Consider the following 11,592-nt stretch of genomic DNA (forward strand, 5'->3'; position numbering starts at 1 on the left):
AGTGTATGCGGTCCAGTGCAGCGAGGACTGTCCAGACCTCTACATTGAGAAACTAAACAGCCTCTTCACAGACGCATGACTCAACACAGGAGAGCCAGCTCCTCTGGACAAGATTCAGCTGTTCACCTCCATCTCACAGATAAGGGACACTCTTTTGAGGACCAAAATGTGCACATTTTGGACCGAGAACACAGATGGTTTGAGAGGGGGGTGAAGGAAGCAATTTATGTAAAAAGAGAAAAACCATCTCTTAACAGAGGAGGAGGCCTCAGATTCCCACTTTCAAAAACATATAATGCAACTTTAAAACAGATTCCCAGCCGGTTTTCACACCTGATGGGAACAGAGGGGCCTCGACTGTGAATTAGAGGAACAAAGACCTACTGTTTTAGGTTTTAGGTGTCAACTGCCCATCTACATATATGTGTGTGTGTGTGTCTTATCTCACTCATTCTTATAACCTGTATCTCTCACTCTCTGCTCTTTGAATTGAGAAAGCTCCTCGGATGAGGAGCGAAACGTCTTCTGTTACAAATAAAGTCCAGTTGTTTTTGTATTGAACGCTTTTTGAATTCATCATGTCCTGGATGACTGAGAATCTTCACCAGCAAATTTTAAAGACTATTCTAGTACGCACAGGGAGCCAGTGTAATATGTTTAGACCTACGAGTTCCGGTTAAAAGCCGAGCAGCAGCATTCTGGACGAGCTGAAGGCGTGAGATGGAGGCCTGGCTGATCCCAGCATACAGTGCGTTGCAATAGTCCAATCGGGTCGTGACAAAGGCGTGGACTAGATTCTCAAGGTCGGGTCTGGACAACACTGGCTTGAGCTTAGCTACCTGTCTGAGATGGAAGAAGCTTTTCTGCAGAACAGAGTTGATTTGTTTGTCAAACTTGAAGTCAGAGTCTAAAACCATCCCAAGATTTTTACCAGACTGCTTCAGATATGGCTGAAGAGAGTCCAGGTTAACAGGATCAGTGGAGGCAGTTGAGCTAGGGCTAAAAACAATGACTTCAGTCTTTTCATCGTTAAAACTTAAGAAATTTGAAGCCATCCAGGCCTTAATGTCGTCCAGACATTTTAACAGAGTGTGAATGGAGCAAACACTGGCTGGTTTCACAGGCAGGTAGATCTGGCAGTCATCAGCATAGCAATGGAATGAAAGACCATGTTTCCTCAGGATGGACCCCAGTGGGAGCAAATAAAGTGAGCTCAGAAGGGGTCCAAGAATCGAACCCTGTGGGACCCCGCAAGAAAGAGGTAATGAGGCGGATACATTATTACCAACCTTGACACAGAAACTCCTGCCACTCAGGTATGAGCGGAACCATTCTAATGCAGCACCTGTGATCCCAACCCACTGATCCAGCCGTGATATGAGGATACTGTGGTCAACAGTATCAAAAGCAGCAGTAAGGTCCAGGAGTACAAGTACCACAAATTGACCAGAATCATTTGAGATCATAATGTCGTTGCAAACCCTTACTAATGCTGTTTCAGTGCTGTGGAGTTGCTTAAAACCAGATTGAAAAATTTAGAAGATTCTGTTCTCATTCAAAAACTCATTTAATTGAATGAAAACTATTTTCTCCAGGATTTTGGACAGGAAGGGAAGTTTTGAGATTGGTCTGAAATTTGAACAAGTCGAAGGGTCAAGTCCAGGTTTCTTAATTAACGGATGAACTACTGCATGTTTGAAAACATCTGGAACCACACTTGTCACAATACTAGTATTTATAATGGTAAGAACAGAGGGTCCAATCGTGGGTAGAACTTGTTTGAAAAACGACGCAGGAATGGGGTCAGCGGGGGAACTGGAGGGTTTCATCTGACCAACAACTTTGTTCAGAAATGGGAGTGAAATGAGTTCAAACTGTTTGAAGACAGCTGAGCAAGGGATAAAGACAGAGGGGTCAGTTGTGGACTGGGAGATGGATGACCTAATCATCTCTACCTTATCAGCAAAGTATCTGGTAAAGTTGTTGCAGATGTCAACGGAGGCCTCCATGCTGGCAGACCGAGGCACGTTTAAAATGGAATTTACGGTATTAAAAAGAACATGGGGATTATGACTGTTTGGTATTGAAGCAGCATCAGTGATGAATGCAGAGGAAAAAAGAGCAGCGGTTGAGGAGTTAAATATTCGACAACTCTTGGCTGGAGCGGGGGATTTAGACTCATGAACAAAAGAAGTTTCTAATGAAATGGGTTTGTGATCTGAAACAATAGCATCCCCAATTTCCAGATTTTCCACAGATAATCCATTAAACAGAACTAAATCAAGTGTATGGCCCTGTTGATGAGTTGGGCCAACAACATTTTGCATAAGGTTGAAAGATTGTAGCAGATTTAGAAACTCCTGCACCAAAGGCTTGTCAGGACAGCAGACGTGCACATTAAAGTCTCCCAGAATCAAAACCCTGTCGTAATTGAGCAGTATTCCAGTCAGAAAGTCAGAAAATTCACTTATAAAGTTTTTGTTGTATGAGGGTGGTCTGTAGATCAGGCAGCAGTGTTGGGTTGGAGCGGCCCAGCTCAAAATACAGTAGTTCAAAACTCTGAAATGTCACAGCCTGTGGCTGTCTGCAGTTCCAGAGCTTTTTAAAAACTGTTAATAATCCACCACCCATACCAGAAGTCCTTGGAGCATTAAAAAAGGCAAATCCACCGGCAAAAGTTCAAAAAAACACTTAACTCACCAGGGACGAGCCAGGTCTCTGTAACAAACATGAAGTCCAGTCCATTGGAGCAGAAAAAGTTGTTTAGGATGAAGGTTTGATTTACCAGTGACCTCACATTCAGCAGAGCAATCTTTGTAGGACCAGTAGCTGAAGGAAAAGCTGAGCTCAGAGCACAGATCAGCTGTTTTAGATTATTGGAGTTTGAACCGCGCCTCCTAGGACAAGTCACCGCAGCTGTATGCACCCGCGGCGCGGGCCAGGCCCGACTACGGGGATCAGGCAGGACCCAGCAGGATCAGCGAAGCACCTGGACAGGCGAATTTCCAGCAGATGGTCGGCAGCAGACGATCCAGCAGACGATCCAATGTTGATTATATTCCTCTGGAGACGGCTGAAACTGCAGCGGCTGCGCACATGCACATCTGCTGCGCATACCAGGCCTGACCACCTGTAGCAGGCAGGACTCGAGAGGATCAGCAAAGCATCCAGATGGACAGTTTACCATCTGATGGTCAACAGCAATGACAAAGCAGCATAGAGCTTGATGCTGGTTTTAATCCCCATGAGACGGCCGGAACGTTTTCCACGGTGCCTGGAGCGATGTATTTGGGCAGGAACGCCACGTGCTGCACTTAAACACGTACTGTACATCAACAAGGGCAGCACGGTGGCGCAACTGGTAGAGCTGCTGCCTCTCAGTGAGAAGGTCCCTGGTTCAAACCCCGGTCCAGGGGCCCTTCTGGGTGGAGTTTGCATGTTCTCTCCGTGCATGCGTGGGTTTTCTCCGGGTGCTCCGGTTTCCTCCCACAGACCAAAAACATGCATGTTAGGCTGATTGGTAACTCTAAATTGTCCCTAGGTGTGAGTGAGAGAGTGAATGGTTGTTTGTCTCGTTTCGGTCTCTATGTGTCCCTGTGATGGACTTGCGACCCATCCAGGGTGTACCCCGCCCCTCGCACAGTGATTGCTGGACATGGGCACCAGCGACCCCCGTGACCCAAAATGGAACAAACGGGTAAAGAAAATGGATGGATGGATGGATGGATGGATGTACATCAACAAGCAGAGGGGGTGGGGGTCCAGAGCCCCGATCGAAGTGGTCGAACAAGGCGAGGTTTGCAGTACATAATTGTAGATTCAAAATCTAAAAAAAGTCAAATCTGGTCCTCTGGACATTCAAAAAGCAAAACAAAAAAATGTAGAAACGTTTCGTCTCTCATCCTGAGGACTTCCTCAGTCTGAGGTGCTGTTTTCAGCTCAGTCTCTTAAATAGCACCGTCTCAGAGTGGATCAACCAGTTTTGCTGCTGACAACCAGAACCAGCTGATCACATGCTCAAGAAGGACCATCAGCCTAACAATGGATCATTAGCACCTGATGGCTGCTTACTGTTCACAGAGGGCTGAGTGATACTAGCAATAAGTCAAGTCAAGTCAGATTTATTTATAGAGCACATTTAAAACAGAAACTGTTACCAAAGTGCTTAACAAAAATAGCACAGCATCAAATAAAAAGTAGCAAGATATATTTACAGCACATGGAATAAAAATATAAAACCGAAAACATAATTAGAAACAATGAAATACTAAATCAGATCTGATGACCTTGTGTTAAATAGGAATAACAACAAAAGCATAAACAAAATCAGCATCAATGAAAAACTAGATCTAAATCCGATCACCCTGTGTTAAATGTCAGTGAGTACAGATGTGTCAGTGAGTACAGATGTGTTTTTAGGAGAGAATTAAAAGCAGAGACTGAGGTGGCCTGTCGAATGTTGATGGGCAGATTGTTCCAGAGTTTAGGGCCCACGACTGAAAATGCTCGATCTCCTCTGAGCTTCAGCTGGTTTTTGGTACGGCCAAAAGCAGCTGGTCTGATGATCTCAAAGCCCGAGAAGGAGTATAAGGAAGAAGAAGGTCGGAGAGGTATGAGGGTGCAAGGCCGTTAATGCACTTGAATGTCAGCAGGAGAATTTTAAAATCATCTCTGACACGTACAGGAAGCCAGTGAAGAGAGGACAGAACCGGAGTAATGTGCTCAAACCTGTGAGTTCCTGTTAAAAGCCGAGCTTCAGCATTTTGTACGAGCTGGAGACGTGAAAGTGAAGCCTGAGTAATCCCAACATAAAGTGAGTTACAGTAGTCCAGCCGGGAAGTAATAAATGCATGGACTAGTTTTTCAAGGTCAGATCTGGACAGAACGGACTTAAGCTTTGCTATCTGCCTTAGCTGAAAGAAGCTCTTTTGTAGAACAGAGTTGATCTGGTTATTAAACTTAAAGTCTGAGTCTAACACTATCCCGAGATTGGTAACCGACTGCTTTAGATGAGGCTGAAGGGAGTGCAGGTTTACAGGATCAGTGACAGTGGTAGAGCTTGGGTTAAACACAATGACCTCAGTCTTCTGATCATTAAAGCTCAAGAAGTTTGCAGCCATCCACGTCTTGATGTCATCAAGACATTTTAGCAAAGGGAGGATGGAGCAAGAACTGTTTGGTTTTAAAGGCAGATAGATCTGAGAATCATCGGCGTAACAATGAAACGAAATACCATGTTTCCTCAGGATTGACCCCAAGGGGAGCAGATACAATGAGAACAGAAGGGGTCCAAGAATTGAGCCTTGTGGGCCCCCACAGGAAAGAGGGACAGAAGCAGATAAATGATTGTCAAAGTTAACACAGAAACTCCTGTCACCCAGATACGAACGGAACCATTCTAGCGCCACCCCTGTAATCCCAACCCAGTGTTCTAGCCGTGACATAAGGATGCTGTGATCAACAGTGTCAAATGCAGCGGTAAGGTCGAGGAGTACCAGGATCACAGACTGACCAGAGTCATTCGCTAGCAGAATGTCATTACAGACCCTTACTAAAGCTGTCTCGGTGCTGTGCAGGTGTTTAAATCCTGACTGAAAAATCTCAAAAATTCCATTTACATTCAAAAACCTGGTTAGTTGATTAAAAACTATTTTCTCCAAGATTTTAGAAATAAATGGAAGTTTTGAGATTGGCCTGAAGTTTGAACAAGCTGCAGGGTCGAGTCCAGGTTTTTTAATTAAAGGAGTTACCACTGCATGTTTTAAAACATCAGGGACCACACCTGTAGCCAAACTGCTGTTAATAATGGCAAGAACAGAGGGTCCAGTTGACGGTAGAACCTGTTTAAAAAATGCAGCAGGGATGGGATCAGCAGGGATGGGATCAGCAGGGGAGCCTGAGGGTTGCATGTGACCAACGACCTCATTTAAAAATGAGAGTGAGATGGGTCAAAGTGACTGAAGACTGCTGAGCAGGGGACAAGAACTGGAGGGTCGGCTGTGGAGTGTGGAATTGATGACCTAATCGACTCAACCTTTTCAGCAAAATGCCTGACAAACTTATTACAGGTGTCGACAGAGGCCTCAATGGTGGCAGATTGAGGCACGTTTAGAATGGTGTTAATGGTGTTAATGGTGTTAATGGTGTTGAAAAGAACGCGGGGGTTGTGACTGTTTGAGTTGATAATTTTTGAGAAATATTTGTTTTTCTCCTGTTTAACAGTGGTCTGATAAGCTTTCCAACATGATTTTAACACATCAAAGGAAACCTGGAGTTTATCTTTTTTCCATCGACGTTCAGCTCTTCTGCACAGGTGTCTTGCCCCTCATGTAGTCTCATTTACCCAAGGGTGGGGCGTGTGTTTTCAATTCCTGAGCTTTAAAGGGGCGACTGAGTCCAGGATCTGTACACACGCCTCCTGATGCTGAGAAAGCAACTCCTTTGTAGTAAGACCCGCAGAGAGTTCAGAGTCTGAAACAGAATTACCAGCAAAGATGGAAGAGAAGAGTGTGGCGGTGGAAGGGTTAAAAATCCTACAGGGCTTGGGTGTGGGGGGAGGTGCAGGTTCACAAATCAATGAGGTGTTGAATAAAACCGGTTTGTGGTCGGAACAAACAGTGTCACCAATTTCTAAATCAGAAACAGACAAACCATGTGTTAAGACTAAGTCTAGAGTGTGGCCCTGCTGGTGAGTCGGACCAACAACACTCTGCACAAAGTTCAAGGACTGGATGAGGTCTAGAAAGTCCTGAGCTAAAGGTTTATCAGGGCAGCACACGTGGATATTAAAATCTCCTAAAATCACAACCCGATCATATTGGAGCAGAACACCAGTTAGAAAGTCAGAAAGTTCATTTAAAAACTGTTTATGGTATCCGGGGGGTCTGTAAAAAATGGCACACAGAACTGGGTTGGAGCAGCCCAGCTCACAACAGAGCAGTTCAAAACTCAAATAATTAGCTGAACCATGGAGCTGTCTGCAGTGGAAATGTTTCTTAAAAACAGCCAATAATCCTCCACCACGACCAGTTGTCCTTGGAGCATTGAAAAAAGAACAATCCAGAGGCAGTAATTTTAGAAAAACAGCATAGTAAGAGGGGGACAGTTGAACACGGAGGCTCCGCCCCTGTTTAATGATGGACGATGTCTTTTCACAAAGATGGCCTCCTTTACTCCTCTCTCAAACCATCGTTCCTCTCTGTCCAGGATGTGAACATCTTCATCCCTGAAAGAGTGACCTTTGACCTGGAGATGAGTGTAGTGTAATTCCCATTTTTAATTTCTTCTTGATAAAATTTCATTCTTTTTGGTCTCTGAGCTGGAAATGTCCCAGATTTACCTTCAGAAATCTGGTCACCTTAACAAAAGGACAGTGGAGAATCACCTGTTGACAATCCACGTCAGGTGTGGCCTAAAGCAGCCCACAGATTACAAGTCGGTGTCGCTGCCTCCCTGGCTCAGGAAACCTGCTTCGAGACAACCTCTCCTCATGTAGCCACACAAGCCCTCTCACTATCCAGGAGCATCAGGTGAGATCTGTGTTCAGGTCCGTGAACACGAGGGAAGCTACAGAGCCAGATGGAATTCCTGCCAGGTACTGAAGACTTGTGCGTTTGAGCTCTCAGGGGTATTTACTCAGGTATTCAACCTGTCCCTGCATAGGCCTCTGTCCCACCCTACCTCAAACTGACAACAATAATCTCTGTCCATTTAAGCTCAACTGTCAGTCCTGTTGGAAAATGAAATCTGCATCTCCATGAAGTTGTTCAGCAGTAGGAAGCATGAAGTGCTCTAAAACTTCCTGGTAGATGAATAAAAAAAAAAACGTTCAATACAAAAACAACTGGACTTTATTTGTAACAGAAGATGTTTCGCTCCTCATCCAAGGAGCTTTCTCAATTCAAAGAGCAGAGAGTGAGAGATTCAGGTTATAAGGCTGAGTGAGATAAGACACACCCCTCCCTGGGCTGCCACCTTACCGTGGTGGAAGGGTTTGAGTGTCCCAATGATCCTAGGAGCTATGCTGTCAGGGGCTTTACGCCCCTAGCAGGGTCACCCAAGGCAGACAGGTCCTAGGTGAGGGACCAGACAAAGTGCAGCCCAAAGAGCCCTATGATGAGTAAAAGGAATGGACCCGGACGTGGGTCACCGGGGCCCCACTCTGGAGCCGGGCCTGGAGGTGGGGCACGCGGGCGAGCGCCTGGTGGCCGGGCTTTTACCCATGGAGCTCGGCCGGGCACAGCCCGAAGAGGAGACGTGAGTACCCCTTCCCATGGGCTCACCACCTGTGGTTCTGGAACCAGTTTCCTTGAGAGGGGTTGGACACGCTTCCACTCTGGAGTTGCCCCTGGTGAGAGGCGCCGAGCAGGAGTGGGCATACTTATTGCCCCCCATCTTGGTGCCTGTGTGTTGGGGTTCACCCCGGTGAATGAGAGGGTAGCCTCCCTCCGCCTACGTGTGGGGGGGAAAATGTTCTGACTGTCGTTTGTGCTTATGCACCAAACAGCAGTTCAGATTATCCACACTTTTTGGAGTCCTTGGAGGGGGTACAGGAAAGTGCACCTCCTGGGGACTCCCTTGTTCTGCTGGGGGACTTCAATGCTCACGTGGGCAATGACAGTGAGACCTGGAGGGGTGTGGTTGGGAGGAACGGCCCCCCGATCTGAACCAGAGTGGTGTTCTGTTGTTGGACTTCTGTGCTCGTCATGGATTGTCAATAACGAACACCTTGTTCAAGCATAAGGGTGTCCATATGTGCTCTTGGCACCAGGACACCCTAGGCCGCAGTTTGATGATCGACTTTGTCGTCGTCTCATCTGATCTGCGGCCACATGTCTTGGACACTTGGGTGAAGAGAGAGGCGGAGCTGTCCACTGATCACTACCTGGTGGTGAGTTGGCTCCGATGGTGGGGGAGGATGCCGGTCACTTCCGGTAAGATGGCGCCCGTGTACATGGCTTGCAATCCACCTCTGCTGATGGTGTTCGGATTATTTTTGTTTTTTGCATTTCACATCTGTGACATCAACTCTCTGCTGGTGTATGACAGACAACAACTTTTGAATCTTCATTTTTCTGGCACTGAAGTCGCTTATTTGGACTATTATCAGCGTACCTCTGGAACCCCCCCTCCCCCCTGCTGGCAGATGTGCCAGCTTACCTTCGCTGCGCTCCTCACCTGCCTGCCCCGAGACATCGCTTCAGACGCCGGGGAAAACGTGCTGGTCAGCTGGTGAAGCTGAAAGCTCTGCGTGCTGCATCTTCCTCTCCTGTGTGTCCGGACCAGGTAACCAGCAGGAGTTGTCAGCCGTTGCGCAGCTCGGACCGACCTGGAGGGGCTGTTATTGAAAACCTGCGGCCATTAGCGTGCGCTAACTCCACCGCTGCTGGCTCCATGTTGGACAGTATCCGGATGTGTTTGGTCAACGCAAGATCTGTCAGCAACAAAACTTTTATCCTCTGGGACTACTTTCAAGAGCACGATTTGGACTTTCAGTGCATCACAGAGACTTGGATGTCTTCGGGTGAGTCCAGCGCCTTGACGGATTTACTGCCACCGAACTGTCTGTGTTTTAACGCCCCGCGGCCATCAGGCCGGCGCGGTGGTGGATTATTAACAATATTCAAATCAACTTTTGACTGTAAACAACTGCCCATCCCAGTTCCCTGTGCCAGCTTTGAGCTGAGCGTCTTTGAACTCGGACATTCACCTCCGACGTTATTTGCACTTGTCTACCGCCCACCTCGTTCTAAGGATTTCAAAAATGAGTTTTCTGACTTCTTGGCTGAAATCACACCAAAATATAATCATGTTTTCATTATTGGGGACTTTAATTTGCACGTGTGCTGTCCTGAGAAGCCCTTGGTTAAGGACTTTTTAGATCTATTGGACTCTTTTAATTTAACTCAGCATGTAAACGGTCCCACCCAAGAGCGTGGACATACACTGGACCTTGTTGTAACTCATGATGTGACTGTTAATAATCTTGTTATTGGTGATAATGGTTTTTCAGATCACATGCCAGTCCGGTTTGAGTTCACCCTCCCCCATCTAACTCCTAAGTCGTGCATTCCTGCACGTCGCACTCGGACCATTAACCACTTCACTGCCGCACGTTTCACAGATGTTTATAACTCTGAAATGATCATTCAGCCCCCAGTGTTTCTCACCACCACTGAGGAGCTGACATCCCAGTTAAACTCTGTCTGCTTAAAGACTCTGGATCATGTCGCACCTGTTAAAACCAAAAAATCAAAACTCAGAGCAGAACCTTGGCTGAGTGACGTCACCAAGGCCGTTAGGCAGCAATGTAGGAGGGCGGAGCGAAAGTGGAGGAAAGACAGGCTGCAGGTCTCTTTCCAGATACTTAAAGAGAGTTGGTGCCGTTATCAGAAAGCAGTAAAAGTTGCTAAATCCAAATACTTCTCTGATATAATTACCTCAAACTCTCACAACCCACGTGTCCTCTTCTCCACCCTAAACTCTGTTCTCCACCTCACTGAACCATCACCTCTGGAAGCCTCGACTGAGCTGTGCGACAACTTCTTACATTTCTTTGTGGAAAAAATTGCGACCACCAGGGCTCTCATTTCCCCTCCAACTCATGACCCATCCATCCCACCTCAATCTGTAGCTCCTTTTGACCATTTGAACCCATCACTCTATCTTCTCTAGAGCAGGTCATGAGCAGCTTGAAACCTTCTGGTTCCCCCTTTGATGTGGTCCCCCCTCGACTACTAAAGGAGGTGTTTCCAACTCTAGGTCCGTCCATTCTTGCTATAGTAAACAGTAGTTTATCCACTGGCGTGGTACCAAAATCCTTTAAACATGCTGCTGTCCAGCCTCTACTGAAAAAACAAACCTTGACCCCTCAGTCGTTTCCAACTACCGGCCTGTCTCCAAACTTCCATTTGTTTCTAAAGTACTGGAGAAAATAGTTGAGTCCCAGTTGAAGTGCTTCCTGGAGGATCACGCCATCTTAGAGCTTTTCCAATCTGGCTTTAAACCTCTCCACAGCACTGAAACTGCCCTGCTGAAGGTCTTTAACGACATCTTCAGATCCACAGATACCGGTGATTCTGTGTTGCTTGTCCTGTTGGACCTCACAGCCGCCTTTGACACCATCGACCATGAGATCCTCATTGCTAGGTTGGAGCAGTGGGTGGGCGTCACAGGGTCAGTCCTCAATTGGTTCAGATCTTACTTCACTGACAGATCCTTTTGTGTCTCCATCAAGGATTTTAGTTCCGCAGAGGCAGAGCTTAAATGGGGGGTTCCGCAGGGGTCCATCCTGGGTCCCCTCCTATTCCCTTTATACCTGCTGCTGCTTGGTGCTATTTTCCGGAAACACAACATGCCCTTCCACTTCTATGCCGATTACTGTCAAATTTACTTCCCCCTAAGGCACAATGGCACATGCTCTATTCAACCGCTGCTTGACTGCCTGGCTGACATCAGGGACTGGATGGCTTTAAACTTCTTGAGTTTCAATGAAAAGAAGTCTGAAGTCATGTTGTTCCCTCCCAACGACACGATCACAAACCACTGCATCGACCTCTCTGCTCTAACCCTGTCAGAAAAACAAAGAGTCAC

The sequence above is a fragment of the Nematolebias whitei genome, chromosome 12 (genome assembly GCF_014905685.2).
Source record: "Nematolebias whitei isolate Nwh7 chromosome 12, NemWhi1, whole genome shotgun sequence".
Classification (NCBI taxonomy): Eukaryota; Metazoa; Chordata; class Actinopteri; order Cyprinodontiformes; family Rivulidae; genus Nematolebias; species Nematolebias whitei.